A 17,297-nucleotide genomic window follows, 5' to 3' on the forward strand; every position below is an offset into this window, starting at 1 on the left:
TTAGAATTGCAATTTACTACAAACGTAATTATTTATTGCATACTAAACTCAAAATAGTTTCTTGATATGGAACCAGACCTGATAGGTTAGTGACTTCATATGTCCAACATACGTAACGCCATACTGTCATTTAGAAACTCTGCACAATACACTATTATCTGTACCAGTTTGATCACATAGTGCACATGAATAAGTAATTATTATTATTAAACTTGCAAGTGACTCAACCAGTCTTGGAGGACACAGTGGATAGCATTGCTGCCTCACAGTGCTGAGGTCATGGGTGCGATTCCAACCATAGCTCAGTCTGTGTGGCGTTTGGACGTTCTCCCTGTGTTGCATAGGTTTCCTCCCACATACAATAACATAATATTTGGTTTCCAATAAAAATGGTCTCATGGCTGTGGTATGTAATTTAGATTTAAGTCCCAATGGGGCATGGACTGACGTAAATTATTACATAGAATGGCACCTGAACGTGTCCAAGATGGCTGCCTCACCTTTTGTAACAATAAATCACAATATAGGCCTGATAGAGATGTACGCAGACCCAATGGTTTACATACATCTCGGATGGTTATTAATCGGTGAATGCGCAGGATATGTAATGTGAATGTGCCGATCAGTGTCTACGAGATCGCTCACAATGCCCCCAAGCCACAACATAATGGACATGCTGCTGCCGTTTGGTGACGGGAGTGGTGACGTAGCCCATTTTACAAAACGGGCCTGCTGACACCTGCGATGTCAGCAGGAGCAGTCTTTTGTCCTTAGAGGCTTCCTGCAGCATTAGCATATTAGCTGTACAGTGTTACACAGCCGCTGTGTACAAAGAAGCAGCGGCTGTGCAATACCATATAACTATTAATCAGACCCTATATAAATAAGGAATTATTAATGTTTATACCAATATATGAGAAAACAATATTTTGCTCTCCAGGTTTAGGCCAGTTGTACGCTGGTTGTTTGCATTGCAAACTACATGTGAAAACTCACATAAATGCTATTTTTTCATGTGGTTCACATGAGGTGTAATTATTATTGATATGCAGTTGCTGAATCCACGTGTATTTTTGCACAGACACCGTCCCTTCCCTGAATTCACTTCAGTAGACCATTCATTTCAATGAGGTTCCCAACTTCTACACTAGAAGAAGGCAATCATTTAAATAAATTGACTATTGAAATTAATTTTTGAATGGGAAAAGCTCTTTTATTAAAAAAGTACAAATTACTTAACATTGAAATAAAAACTCCCAAATCCCCTTGTTTCATAATTCAGAAGTCTTCCACTTGTATTCAATGTTCTATATTTGTTATCCAAAGGGAAATGTTCACATTACAAAGATAAAATAATATTTTCAATCCACTTTTAAATAAAACTAAGAGAAATGAGCTTTTCTTGGACCACCGGTACAGAGTAAGAGATGCAGCTAATAACCAAGAGTGTGAACAGCTGCTCAACCATGTTTCTCACACTAGCAGTGATGTGATTGGCTGGTTGAGGGTTCTGATCGTGAATCATTGACGTGAGAGAAAAAAAAAATACATCTCCATTAAGCTGGGTACAAACAATACGACGTTGCAGCCTAGCTATGTGGCGAACGATTTCACAATACATTGTGCGTGGCCCACATACAAACTACGCGATAAAGTGTGCAACGGGGCAATGTATTGTAACATGCTACATGAAGCCACACCATATCGTTCACTGCATCGTCCAATCTGACATACAGGACAGCGAACGACAGATCGAGTGTACACAGGTTACGATGTGCATGATATTAGGTGTGATACATCCGTATAGTGTCTACCCAGTGTAAATGGCAACTCCTTAACATGGCTTTCATATAAATGGGATGTCCGCATGTAGTGCCCAATTCATTGAAAGGACTATGCCATTTTTAATGGGAAATTTACAGCACCTGCTGCTAGCTCCTAATAAGTATTTGCACAATGCTCTTTCCTATGGATCAATGGATTTTTTAATGCAATAGCATGTTTTGTGCATCAGAGGGTCCAAAAAATTGAACACAGATGCAACTATGAACGCAAATTGCAATGGACATAATACTATAGATTTCATTGGGTACCTGTGTTTGCACATAACTTCTGTCAATTCGGTATGTGTAACATCCTCCTATCTACATTGCTTCATTGTTGTGATGCAGTTAGCAGCACATGCACCATTTCAGAGTTCCATGTATTCACATTATTTTTGGCCATTCTGACAGCTGCAGTATAATGGAGCTAATAGAATGGTTGCTGCTAGCAATTGTGTACCCTGTACTCCACAGTGCAGCGCTTTCCCTGCCTTTCATTAGATGGGATAACTGTGCCCACATCCATAAAGATTTTAAGAACAGTGAATGTCTTTATACATTTCTATTGAACATTTGCTTTTTTGATTCTGCTATTTTGGTTACTACTTTTTTTTTTCTACAATACTATGAGCCTATGGAACGGGATGTAGTTTATATCCAGGCGGATGGGCTGCCGTCGCTCAGAATGCCCGCGCCGGGATCACGACAGCAGTCAGAATCCCGGCGCCAGCATCCTGACTGTAAGTGTTAGGGGGGTGGTTAAGGGTTAGGGTTAGGCACTAGGGGGAGAGTTAGGGTTAGGCACTAGGGGGAGGGTTCAGGTTAGGCTGCGGTGAGGGAATGGTAGGGTTAGGGTACTTACGACCGCCGGGATTCTGAGCGCCGGCATCCCGTACCCAATCCTATGGAACATATGCTATCACATATATCTGTTAAATACTCTAGCATTATTTATACTGCCTCATGTTTTTATCCTCAAGTATTATCATTTTCTTCAGGGTCCATAGGGATCTACAGGGATACCATGGGTATAATGTGGTTGGAGTGGTCCAGGCACCAAACAGTTAAGCTTTCAGTTCCCAGGATGCCTCTGGTCCTCCTCCATATATACCCTGTCTCCAGGCATTCAGTTGTTTGGTGCGGCAGGATTCAGACGCACCTTTGTAACGGGACTGCTCAGGCAGTTAGCAGTGCTGAGCGTCTGTATTAAGTCTCATGCACTGCGACTCCGTCTACCTCCGCCGGGCCGCAACACCAGTAACTGTTCTGGTGATTTCGGCGTGTCATGGCAGAGCTTGCTAGCAATGATGCTGGGGCCCGGACTGCAAACGGACACACAGAGATGTCAGGTAAGGCGTTTCCTCGCTTACGGCGAATAGGGTGCGGTAGTACTTGCTTCCGCCGCTGGAGACGCACAGTAAGCCGCTGCAGTGAGGGCCTGGTGCGTCCGTGTCCTCACTAGACTGCCGGGGCCTTATCTGATGCCAGGGATCGACAGCAGACGCTTCTGCTGCCATGAGGCCAGCGTACCCAACCGGTTGAATGCAGCTTAGGGGTGGTAGGCTCTCCCCCAACAGCTCCGACCCAGACGCAGATCCATCAGAAGTTTCCCATGTCTGGGTAGCTCCTCCTACTCTCCTCATGCATATGAGACGCTCACAGTCCACTATTGGTGCTCTGCTGAAGTGGTTTGGTCTCAGGAGGTTTTGGGTCAATCCTGGCCTGGCAGACGTCCAGCTTCCTAAGCTCTACGACAAACCCTCTGCCTGATGGGGTGGGCCTCCTTCTGGAGGATCCCAGGGTGGGGGGCCAACTGCTCTTGTTTGCGTTTGGGGTCCGAGAAGTGGTCTCTCAGGGGTATGCCCTCACTTTTCCGAAGGCGTCCTCCCCAGAAGTTTTTTTTCACAACTCTCCCATCAGATTCTATCAAGGCATTGGCCCTCCAGGAGGCTATTTGCTCCCTTCTGCGGGCCGGGGTGATAATGCCGGTTCCTGTGGGACAGCAAGGAAGGGGTTATCATTTCAATCTATTTTTGGTATAGAAACCGAATGGGTCTCATCGCTCTATTCTAAGTCTGAAAACCCTCAGCAAATTCATCCGTGTACCCAAGTTCCATATGGAGACTCTTCGGTCAATTATTTTGGCAATGGAACCTGTGGATGCGTATCTGCATGTGCCTATTACACCATCCCATCATCTGTTTCTACAGTTTGCTGTCCTGCAACAGCATTACCAATTTCAGGCACTGCCCTTTGGTTTATCAAGGGCCCCTTGGGCTTTCACCAAAATAATGACTCTTATGACGACCTACCTCAGGCATAAGGGAATCAGAATACTACAATATCTGGACGATCTTTTCATATTGGCACAGTCTCCAGCTGTTCTACAACACCATCTCCAACTGACCATGGCCTGTCTACAGACGCACGGCTCGATCATCAATTGGAAGAAATCCTCTCTCTCCAACACAGTGGATGATACATCTAGGGCATTTCTGGATTCTCCGGCATAAAGAGTGTTTATGACAGAGGACAAGTTTGCGGCCCTATCATTGCAAATTCGCAAACTGCTACGCATTTAAAGGGTATCCATTCTATCAGCAATGCAGGTACTGGGGTCAGTGGTATCCACTTTCTACGGAGTGGAATATGCTCCGTTACACTCCAGGCCTCTGCAGAAATTGATTCTCTCCCGGTGGAACGGACAGTATCCTCTAATAAAGTCCCAGAGGATCCGTCTCACTCCGAGGGTTTGTCTTTCTCTCATGGTGGCTACAAAAGGATCATCTGGACAAGGGTCTCCCATTCTGGATTTCAAATTGGGTGCTTCCCACCATGGATGTCAGTCTTTGCGGATGGGGGGCAGTGACAGGTCATCACACCTTTCAGGGAAGATAGGCAAATCAGGATCTTCGAGCAGGATACAAAGCACTCATCATGGCACAGGACCTGCTGCAGGGCAGGCTGGTCCAGATCCAGTCCAACAACGTTCAAAGTCATGCAGCCATGAGGGAAGTGATAAATATTCTGGTTTGGGCAGAACGTCATCTTCTGGCTATCTCTGCAATATTCATCCCTGGTGTTCTCAATTGGGAAGCAGACTTCCTAAGTCGTCAGGACATACACGCTGGAGAGTGGGGCGCTCCATCATGGGGTTTTTCAACTCCTAGTGAACAAATGTGGCCTACTGGACATAGATCTCATGGCATCACATCACATCACAACCACAAAGTCCCAGGTACGGGTCCAGAACAAGAGACCCATCAGCCGCCTTAGTGGATGCACTGGCAGTAAGATGGGACTTCAAATTGGCGTATCTCCTTCCTCCCAAGGAAATTCAAGCAGGAAGGCGGAACAGTAATACTGGTGGCTCCTGCTTGGCCCAGATGTCATTGGTTAATCGACATACAGAATCTATCCAGAGACATTCCATTTCCTCTATGATTGAATCTGTTAGCACAGGGTCCCTGCCTGCATGCTGACTTACCTCGTCTGTCTTTTGATGGCGTGGCTCTTGAGTCTTCCATCTTAGGAGCCAAGGGTTTCTCCAACTCTGTGATTCAAACGATGCTTAGGGCACGGAAACCTTCCTCTGCCCGCATCTATTACAGAGTTTGGCATTCTTTTGGTAAATGGTATTTCAAAAGAGAGTATGACCCTAAAGGTTTTAGGATTTCCCGGGTACTTGCTTTTCGCCAGACTGGGTTAGACCTTAAGCCCTGATTCAGAGCCGGACACTCTGACAGAGCGCTCGCTCTGAATCAGGGCCGTCCCTGCTCCTTTTTGCTCGCATAGCTGTGGGTGACCACCCACAGCTATAGCGAGCGGCCAAAATTATGGTCTCGATGGTCAAGACCATCGCGACCATCGGGCTTGAGACGAGACCCTGCAGTAGGGTCTCGCTGCCGCAAGCCCAGGAGTGCTTTTGGCTCTATCAAAAGCACTCCCACTGATATCACTAGTGGGAACGCCTCCGTCTGGGCAGCCACGCCCCCGGCACGCCCACCAAAGGGGGCGTGCTGTCAATCAACAACGACAGCATGCCGACTTTGGTGCGAGACCCATAACGACGGCTTGGCCGTCGTTATTCGGGTCTCGCGCATGTGCACGACGGAGCCGCCTCCGTCGTGCGCATGCACACTTGGGCACCATCGACCCGCTTGCGAGCACTCAGCGCTCGCGAGCGGGTCTGAATCAGGCCCTTAGTCTCTGCCTGGCCACCCTGAGAGTGCATGTGTCTGCATTGGTCTGGTTCCAGCGAAGGATTGCTTGTTTGCCGGATGTTAGAAGTTGGTTTATTTTTTTACAGGTTGTTCTCAGAGTTCAGCCACCCTTTGTCCCACCGGTGGTACCGTGTGATTTGTCTTTGGTTCTCAAGGGGCTACAGGCTCCCCCATTTGAACTACTGGACTCTGTAGATTTGAAATGGTTGACAGCGAAGACACTTTTTCTCCTTGTTATCTCTTCTGTACGCAGAGTCTCTGATTTGGCAGAGCTCTCGTCGCTGCCTATTTTTGATTTTTTTTTTTACCAGGATAGAACTGTTCTCCACACAAGGGAGGGTTACCTTCCTAGTGTCCCATTTTCATGTGAATGAAGAGATTATGGTTCCAGCTTTTTAGTCTTCAGACCTTTCTTTAGGTGAAGCCTCCCTGGATATGGTTCGTGCTCTCCGTATCTATGTGGAGCGTACGATCTGGGTTAGAAAATCAGATGCTCTTTTTGTGCTATATGGTTTTCACAAACGAGGATGGCCAGCTAACAAACAGACTCTGGCTCGATGGTTACGTATGACTATCGCTTAGGTATACACAGAGGCTGATCTGCCTGTCCTGAACACGGCGACAGCACATTCTACCCGGTTTGTGGGCGTTTAGTCGTGGTGCCTCTGTGGAGCAATTATCCAAGGCAGCCCCGTGATTTTCTGTCCGCACTTTTCTTAGGTTTTATGCTTTTAATACTTTTGCCTCTCTGGATGCTTCCTTTGGGCGACGAGTTCTCCTTTTTTCTCAGGAGCGTCCTCCACCCTTAGGGGAACTGTTTTAGGACATCCCCATGGTATCCTTGTGGATCCCTATAGACCCTGAAGAAGAAAATAAGAGTTATGGTAGACTTACCATTGATAACTCTTTCTTTGAAGTCTATAGGGTCCACAGGGCACCCACCCTGACGCAATTCACTTCATTGGGTAATTTTTCTTTCGGGTACAGATTCCCTCATATTTTTGAGTGTTCATGATGTACGATTGTTCTTCCTTCTCCTATTTTCCTTCTTCTGCTTTGAGCTTATTTACACAACTGAATACCTGTGGCCGGGGGCGGAGTATTTGTGGAGGAGGACCAGAGGCATCCTGGGAGCTGAAAGCTTAACTGTTTAGTGCCTGAATCACGCCAACCACATTTTCCCCATGGTATGACTGGACCCTATGGACTTCGAAGAAAAAGTTATCAATGGTAAGTCTATCATAACTGTTATTTTTCTTGTTTTTCCTGTACATTATGTATTATGCACATACATGTATTTTTACCTGATCTCATCCTGTTAGCATTAATAAGTATCCATCTTGCATTCATTTTTTTTCCGCTGTAATATATATTTCTACCTTTTATGTATACATTGCTCTTATTTCTGTGTATTTCTGTGTCTTTTGTATATATAGAACTTAGAACCCATTCAGATAGTTTTTATCTTTCTTGAAATCTCTGAAAGGTAGCTAGCGGGTATAGACCACATTAATCTTAAATTCAACAAGAAAAATTCGAGAAAGCAGTTCAGTTTGCTTTTGGCCATACTATACCATTTCTGTTCATGGTTACCACAAATTTCAGCTCTGAGTTAAAAAAGAGATTCGTGAAGATGGGTGCCACTTATAAATTACAGCGTAGTGGGTTGATTCAGACTTTGGAAAGGAATTGTTGATTCTTGACCCCTTTTTACTGTAGATGCCACTTTTTCTCCTTTTGGTACATTTTTGAATAACATACATTGCCCGTGTATATAAAATAAAAATCCACATATTCGCACCCTGCATGCATTTCAGCATATGGTCCAATGATTAACCAAACTGCATTTTCAGAGCACTTATCTCCGCATTCTGTCAAAAAAGAAACTTGAGAAAAAGTAATTACTGCGTCCATTTGAAAAAGTCCAAAAAGTTACATTCTGGAATTTTGTTTTGGTTTAGTTTTTTTTTTGCGGCTGTGTCCAAGGATTTTGCCTTTAAAAAATTATTTGAATTAATGTATAACAAGTGAATGATCTGCCCCTGTAGCAACTCCAAGTCCACATGCATTTAGTTAAATAGTTATTGAATGATTTTAAAAGGGCTTAATTGCATAGCACAAATCTCCATCCTTTCTCACCGACATGCAAACTTTTTAGCATTTCTTGTTTAGATAAATGGCAAGTAAAGGATTCTGGGTAAAATCATGCAGTCTCTGGCTGGCAGTCAGTGGGGAATACACAGAGGAGTGATATAAATATATGGCAGCCTCAAAGTGTGGAGGCATTGTGCTAAAACATGTTTCAAGTTACAAATGACCACCTTTTAACAAACACATGGAATTATACCTGTGGTAGATACATATACATGTGTACAGTTTTTAAATGAAGTAAATACACTTGTTAATGGAAGTTCTTTGTTAAGATGATTTGTGCCTGCCAAGATTCTGACTGTCAAAAGCGTATCAGAATGTTTTCCTATCTTAAATAATTTAGCTCTGAATATAATTATGTAATTATTTTGACATAAAACAGAACATATGTATCTCCACTTATCTTTTAACAGACGTTTAATCTGAGTGATCACTAAAGACATACAAATATGACTGTGACAGACAGCACATTTCTATTTACACAATAGGAAATACAGCTTCTCTATTGTGGAAATATTTCTTTAACCCATTGGTTACCAAGGTTTTAGGAAACATATTGCTCTGTGACACTACCGGCACTGGTATTGCTGTCCTTCATCTGCTCTTTATATTCAAAGCTGTGTATTTTCCATCACACTGTGCAGTAGATTTAATATTCTAATGTTTTTCTGCCCTAATAAAAGCGAATTGATTATAGTCTAAATTTAGCATCTTCAGATTTTTTTTTTTTATCGTCCACCCCTCTAAGTAAAGTATCTGCTTCGCTTATGACCTTCTATTGACACTTTTTGTATTTGACTGTCTATATTGTGACTGGAACTAGTGTATCTTAAACTGTTCACAACTAAACTCACTTTACCATTGCTGCTGCATTTGCTATAATAAACCCTACTTCATCTGTAGATTTGATATAAACTACTTTAGCAAACCATTTCTGATAAACATATGCAAATTACCCCTTTTAACACAGACTACACCTATACATTTTGTGAACATGTGATAAGATGTACAATTTTTAAAGTGGACCTATCATTGAATGGAGGCATTCCCTGAGCATAAACAATACCTGTTGTAGTTTTTTGATCACCCAACCCTTTTGCCGCTTCCGTCCTCTACCCTGGCAAATCATCAGCAGCGCCATGTATCGTGAAGCAAGTATCTGTTATGCATGAGCCTGAGTTCACTAGATACGGAGCCTAAAGCATGTGTACTTCAGGCTCTGCTGTCCGATATAAGGCCTTATTCTGAGTCTGATATCGAACACAGTGGATCATTTTTATTTTCTTCTGGTCATTCGTCTAAGTGGCACTGCGCTTACATCCAGATTCCATACGCATAGATTCGGAGTTGAGTTTGAGGCACTCAGGAGACACATGGGCAGGGGCGGTCGTCTCGGAGCCCCCACACACTGTCCCCAATCCCTGGGCACATCCCCCAGATCAGCCCGGCCAAAAGTTTGATCACGATCTACTGGAAGCTCGCGGAGCTCCTTCCGGTAAATCGTGACCAACTTACTGTACTTGAAGCAACTGGGGACGCTGGCCTCTGAATCCTCTGATCGCTTCAGAGGCCAGCGTTCCCATTGATGCAGTGTAATGTGAGGAGCCTCCCTGCTTCTAACTGGATCTAGTTAAATCCAGCAGGCAGCAGCAGCGACAACGGGACTCTGGAGCCCTGACAGCGTAGATCGAAGACAGGTAAGTTACTTCACAGGGGTGTGGGCGGAGAGGGAAAGCCAGTACTGGGGGCACAACTACAGGGGGCATAGGAGAAGAGGTGCAACTTACTGGGGTCATTGCAGAATGGACACAACTACAGGGGGCATTGAAGAAGGGGCACACTACTACTGGGGGCATTGGAGAAGGGGCACAACTACTGGGGGGCATTGGAGAAGAGGTACAACTACTGGGGGCATGGCAGAAGGGGCACAACTACTGGGGACATTGGAAAAGGGGCACAACTACAGAGGACATCGAAGAAGGGGCCCTTGCTTTTTTTAGTTTGAGTGGCACAAATTCAGTAGGTTTTGTGAAATTGCAAATCATGTCTAAGAAGCCTTAATGGGACATGTGAAACTGGTTTTTGGTCTATGGAATTTCATTGCTTTTTTATAATTTATTAACCATCAGGGTTTTGATGGGCAAACCGGGCCACCTGCAGGGCAGGAGGACAATAAATAGGTACACTAGCACGGGTGGAGGAGCAGATAGCACACATGAGGTGTTTTTATGGTGCAGAGGGAGAGATGGCTGCGGAGGCAGGCTGCAGGTGTGTGGGGCAGTGGCAGCAACAGGGTTGTGCACAGAAGCATCAGTGGGCGACAGAGTCACTCAATGGTGCTGGGCATGCACCTGAGAAATTCAAATCAATAAGACACAGATGCCTAGATGTATCCGTGAGATCCATCCATGCACCTGTTAAAAAATGAATGTGTAATATAAAAAATAAAATGACATGCCCCCACAGCATAACCAGCATCGGGCTTTGGAAACCCAGTGCTGGTTGTAATAATTACAGGGGACAAACTATGTAGGGGTCCCCTGTATTATGCATAACCAGCACCATGCTAGTCAGAGCCAGTCCTGGTTGCTAAAATACAGGGGACCAACGACATAGGGGTCCCCTCGGAAAAAAACAGAATTCTCCCATAGAGAACTCCTGAGGGGGGGCATGGTGTTCAAAAGCTATTGGAAGTAATGAGCAGAAATTTGGCATGGGCTGGTAGAACTGTCTCTTGGTGCTGCATGCCAAATTTCAGGGCAAAAACATAATGAGGATTTGGGAGTAATCTAAAGTTCCAACTGTCAGTTTTTTCTGACACTCTCAATTAGGACCACTTTTCTGCTGTTCTTTATGGGGGATTTTTGGGAAGGCATAAGTGAGGGTACAGGGTGAGCTTAGACTTGGGGTTCGTTTCATTAGGTAGCTATTCTTCCAGGTTAGGTGTTTTTGGGGTTCAGGTAAATTTGAAAGTTAGTTTTTAAACTATTACCTCATGAATGCGCCATTATATAGATAGGAAGCTTCAACTTGTTGCACAGCCTCAGTTGGTGCCTTCAGCAGGTGTACTCACAGTGGCTTCACGTGAGTATGACCTGGACTTTATACAGTGATTCAGTGCTGCAGCATACAGTAGTGCAAAGTGTGACCTGCTCCTTGGCCTTATACAGTGCTGCAGTATGTAAGAGTGCAGAGTATGACATAGATAAACCATAATGTTGTGCAAAGTATCAGTGGCCTTGTTTAGCTCATATAGCCAGTGATCAGTATCAGGACTGTCATCAGGGGTGTACAGCCAGGGATGGACCAACCCGATTCCAACAGATAAGCAAACCATCAAAGCGGGCCCGGCTGCCAGAGACAGGGTGCTGGCTGGGTTGCTAGAGGCAGGGAGCACAGCGGATAGTGCTGCTGGGCAGAGGCAACGTGGTGCTTTCTGGGCTGTTAGGTGCAGGGCAGGTGGTGCTGCCCGGCAGCTCCATGCAGGGAACAATGCACACTCTTCTGGCTGGCAGCATACTCGCCTGCGTAATGGTTGAATGCTGGGGCAGTGAGGGGGGCCCTGTTTTATCTGGACTTTCTTATTAAGATATGTAATCTGTTTATATAAATTCTTGTAGCAATACAAGAAAATAACCACTTTCCCTAATTGTTAAAATCAAGTAAATTATTAAATCTGATTAATTGTGTGTGATAATTAAGCTTGCCACACAATACATTGCTTAAGTGGAATATTGTTTGTGTTGAGCAATAATTATATGCTAGTTATATAAGTCTTTTAAGCATCTAGTCGCTCAGGTGACTGATGATGTAAAGAGCCATATGCTGCATTTTATTGTACAAGGCGAGAATAAATAGACATTCTAGTATTAGCCTGAGAATTTCTGTCATCATGCCGAGAGGTTTCTATGTAATAAAAATATGTTGCAGTACAGAGTGAAGGACATGATTCATTTCAGATGTGCCTACCACTGTTCTCTGGGTGCTACTATTATGTCCGAGAGAGTCCATCCAAAACCACTGCTTTGCACTGACTAATCTTCCCTGTTATCATGAAATTAAACTACATGTGTGAGTCTTTACCTGTTTAAATTTGATTATTTTAAAATCATAATAGTGTATGATGCTCCACAACAAGTACAGTTTTACTTCTGCCTTTGAGAAATCTGGACAACTAAAAGATGGTAAATGGTTACAGGAATTACAGGCAATAACTAGATTTGTTTCAAAGGAGTGAATGGTGACTTTTTCAAAAATCCTTTTTTTTTTTTCTTCAATATTTTAAGGCATACTACTATAAAACTACAAACATATTATATGTTGTTACAATGCAGTTGTCTTTGTTAATGGTAGATATACTTCTCGGCATTCCAAATGGCAAAATAGGAGCCATTTGTCACTCCCTGATCTTCTGATCTGTCACTGCCACTCCACAGGCATTACCCAGCCCACAACTTCTCCATTGAAATGTCCCATAAAAAACAGGGCAGTGTTTGGGTTCAGTGGTAGCATCCATCTTTTTGCTAGCATGGAGTAATTTGCTTGAATAAAGTTGTGATCTTATAGTGCTGTAAATGTGGCGGAGGTAAGTAACTGAAGCCCAATCATAATGTCTTAACTCTAATTTCAGGTAGATTTCTGCAATTTAATAATAATAATCTTTGCAAAAATGTTCCAGGTATCATCAATACGTTGAAGCATAGTACCATGATTGCAAAACATAAACAGATATTAAATACTGCTTATGAAAAATAGTCTTGTACATTTTGACGATTTATTATACATTATTTTAAATGCCTATTCTATTTTTGTTAATCTTTTACATTGGGTTACTAGGCCTAAAGTACTTAATTCTTTTTCAGATCTAAGTTGTAGTGATTGTAGTCCTAGGTTCTGCTACTAAGTAGTTGAAAAGTAATCAAAATGCAATAAATGAGAGTTTCCATGTCTACATTTCATCCCCTTCCATTTGCCCCTAAGAAAATACACTCAGGTTGCTCTTCAGCCATACTACAGCTAAAGGAGATTCTCCAAGGGGTGATTGGCAGTTTTAATCTATTTGATATGTGCAATCACAGTCCATGTTAAATTCAAAGCGGCTTGTCCAATCAAGGATTCAACATAGGAGAGAGGGAGTAACAAGCATGCTGCACACTATAATAGAGAAATCTGTTGATTGAAAACTGTTTGTAGATTTTGGAAATGATAGGGGATGTAATTGGTAAGAAAGAAAAGGACTGGGCTTCATAAATAATGGGAAATAGAGCATATATTGTTCCTTTGATGATGCTAACTCGATTTAGAAATACATTGGGACACAATTTTATATACATTTCTGTTTTCTATAACTTCACAGACCGGTTGTTATGTCTAGGACATTATTACTAAATTGTAATTGCTGGTCTGCGGCCTTCAGAGGTTCGAAATGTCTCCATAGCTTAATATGGAGAATAGAACAATGAAAAATGGAGCCTAGGAATCTCTCGCCAAGTTTTATCCAGTGCACACTGTTTAATTTTACATTTTCTTTAGTGCTGTTAAAGTATAGGGCACACAACAGATTTAAAGTGTCTTCAAATGGGATATAATGTCTAAATACAAAATGCACAGAATAAAGGTGTGCCATGTCTGAATAATGTACAATCTGTTTAGGTGGTGTAACGAGTAACATAAAATATGATAGTGCTGAATAATTTTAAATTAGTCACAAATGCCTGCACCTATGCACTGAGTGGCCAAATTATTATGACCACCTGGTTAGTACTTTGTTCGACAACCTTTTACCTTTTATGTGGCTTGAATTGTTATAGGCATGGATTCTACTAACTGTCGGTATATTTCATTGGGAATATTAGCACGAATGCGACAAACTGCATCTCCATAACGTTGCCTCCGCCTTTTGCCCTAAATATGGCTTGAATTCTTCTAGGCATGGATTCCCTGATTCAGATGATCCGTAAGCTTCTTTGCTAATATTTACTCTGCGGATCTGTGCGCCAACAATCATTACATGTTTAAAGCTCGTCATTTACCACTATTTCATGAGTGATACACATTATTGTCACTTTACTGTCAGAAGAGTCACAGAATTCTCAGAATTAATCTGTTTCAGATTAATGTTATTTTAATCCTGAGCTATTTCATAAATTGCTCATAGCAATCTATGAAATTAATGACATTGCAAAGATCAGTCAGGAGCCACAAGTTATGTTTTTGTCCCTTATGCTGGACATGCACTATACAATTATCTGTCGGATATCTTTCCAATCTGGCTGGTTGGAATGAAAATCTGGTAATCTATGGGAGCTATTGACAATCAACCATTTGCACGCAAACACTGGAAAACAGACAAAAATGGTCGTTCAATCAAATTGGTTAAAACACACGAATTTAACAAATTTGAACAATTTGTGTTTTGTCCATTTTCCAGTGTTTAAAACCATATGATCGACTGTCATTTGCTCCCATACATTACCAGGTTTTCATTCCAACCAGCCAGATTGGACCGATATCTGACAGGTAATTGTATAGTGTATGCCCAGCATTAGTAAGTGAATGAAGAATCAGATTACGGAAGTGGAGACCAAATTGTATGAAATGCCTCCAAAGTGGATGTTGTGGCGGTTTAGACTATCAAATAAGATAAGTTACTCTGGAAATGGTCAACTCCTTTAAGGATATTATGGATAAAAAAATTGAAATGAGATCCAGGTGTCTTCATATGATAACAGGTTCAGCATACAGGCCCAGTGTAGAAATAGCTGTACTAGCGATGGCCCAGGAAGTATAGGGATGTTACTTAAGGCCCCACCATGCGAGGCGATAGGGGATCCGTTGTCCGACATATCGGGCGGTCCGCACACACTGTGCGATCGGGTGGCCAACCACCCGATATGCCGGCTCCCCCCTCTCTCACTCGCATAGCAATCCATTGGATTGCACATCGCATCCTCTGATCTCATGGTCCTGCAGACAGATCAGGGGTGTGATGTACAACTCCGCAGGAGCGCACTTGGCCTGATATCGGGGCCACACACTGTGCGATATAGCAGGCAAATCGCACCAATCAGTCGAATCGCCTGTTGTATCGACCCGTGTTTGGGGGGCCTTTAGAGAGATCCATTCAGGAAGGTGTAGTGTATTATAAAGAATTGGACAAAATGTACCACTATCCACTAAATTTATATCTGCGGCTTAATTGTACATAATTAAGTTGCCAGCTAGATCCTTGGCATCCACTTTGGCTGTGAGCATTGTAGCTTTTGTCCCTTGCTAACAGATTTGCAATTCAAGTTGGTTTCAATGTTTGAATTATCTGGCCAAATAAAAATTTGTCTTCAACAGAGGTCATCAGGTGGAAAATAAAGATGGTTACCACAATAAACCAGGTAGAAAGTTTTTGGGCGGGCCACATTTACATCAAACCTTTGGTTCTAAGTTGTTGTAAAACAAGGTTACAAACTACAATTTTTGCCCATCCTCCAAAAAGAATCGCCAAAACCCCAACTAGTGGTGCAGGCCATAATAGAAAATGTGCAAAAATTGCAACACAATGTGATTGGCAAGGTTCCCGATTCCCAAAAAGATTTTTAAGGAATTTTTATAATTAAAAAATATAACTGCAGTTTCTGTACAGTATTAAATCTACCTGTGTGACATTCTTTCACACAGGTTGATAATAGAGTAAGATCTTATAAGCAATGCAGATAGGATCTTTTTTAATATCCATAGATCTCAGAGATCTTTACCTGCATGTGCCCATTCATGTGAGACATCCAAAATTTCTCAGATTTGCCATTTTCTTTAGCATTTTCAGTTCAAATGCCTGTCCTTCGGCCTATCTTCATCACCCAGTACCACCTTCACAAAGGTGTTGGTAGTCGAGATATCCATATTAAGAATGGAGGTAATCTTTCTTTGGCTCTGTTTAGACGATATATTGATTGCATGCAAGTTGGTCTGAAAGCTGCAGCCAGAGTTCTGTCCAGAAACTACATGGCTGTATTATAAACGAGTCATCTGGTGCCACCTCAAGAATACAATTCTTAGGAATGGTTTTAGATACAGCAGCTTGGAAAGCATTCTTGACCCCAGATAAGCAAAATCCTAAAAAGAAGTACTTAAACTAAGGATAAGCCTTGGGTCTCAGTATGGGAGTGTCAGAAAGAGTTGGGTCTCAATGCAGCCACCATAGAAGTGATCCTTTGGACTCCACTTCATATAAGACATGTTATAGTCATGATTGTCAAATTGATGGCAAAGGAACAGCCAGATTAGTTGGTATGTCTGAAACCTCAAACCTGGCAGGAAGGTGGTGGGACACTAATGTAAGCCTATAGATCAGTAGAGTTTTCACTATACCCCAACCAGTGCCAAACAAAACAAGGTTGGGGGATCTGTCTGTGGCCATCAATAATAGCTTAAGGTCATTTGCACAGGGAAGCTAGCCAGATTCCCATTATATCTCAGAGAAAGGAGGGCAATGAAGGGGACCATACATATATTTGGGGTTCCTGATATTGGTTAAAAATGTTTTATTACAATCAAAATGTGATGTCTTACGGTATATCCGTCATCAAGGGTAACCAAAAGTCTGACACTGATAAAAGAAGTAAGACCTCTTCTAAAATTATCAGAGCACTATCTTGCACATTGAATGCACTACACATAGCATGAAGCGCCAGTTCAGCAGCAGACATTCTCAGTCACAATAGGCTGCATGTAAAGTGTGAGCTAGGAGATTAAGTTTTTAGCAGATAGTCCAGATGTGGAGCGCACCCCAAGTAGATCTGATGGCTAAGAGGAAAAATATGAAAGTTAAACAATTATTTTCCAGAAAGTGAAGCCGAAGTAATTAGCATTCAAGTGTCAGTTCAGTCTAGCCTATATCTTTCCTCGGATTCCAAGGATTCCCAAGTGCTTAGGAAAATTCAGACAAACAGGATAGAGGTGATAGCAGTCTTTCCCTTCTGGCCATGGAGAGCATGGTTTCCCCAAATACTTAATCTCTCAATAGGCCTAGTCCTGGTATCTACTTGTTCAGCCATCTCTGCTCAGGCAGGGACAATTCTTTCATCCAGACGCCCAATTTCTGAAGCTT

General features: G+C 42.7%; 1 protein-coding gene across 1 annotated transcript in view; it reads left to right on the top strand.

Annotated features, from left to right (window-relative positions):
- The window catches only part of POLA1 (DNA polymerase alpha 1, catalytic subunit), a 477,386-nt gene that overhangs the window by 420,688 nt on the left and 39,401 nt on the right, over positions 1-17,297 (top strand). The window lies entirely within an intron of this gene.

The sequence above is a fragment of the Taudactylus pleione genome, unplaced genomic scaffold (assembly GCF_031769625.1).
Source record: "Taudactylus pleione unplaced genomic scaffold, aTauple2 ptg000026l, whole genome shotgun sequence".
In the NCBI taxonomy this organism is placed as follows: Eukaryota; Metazoa; Chordata; class Amphibia; order Anura; family Myobatrachidae; genus Taudactylus; species Taudactylus pleione.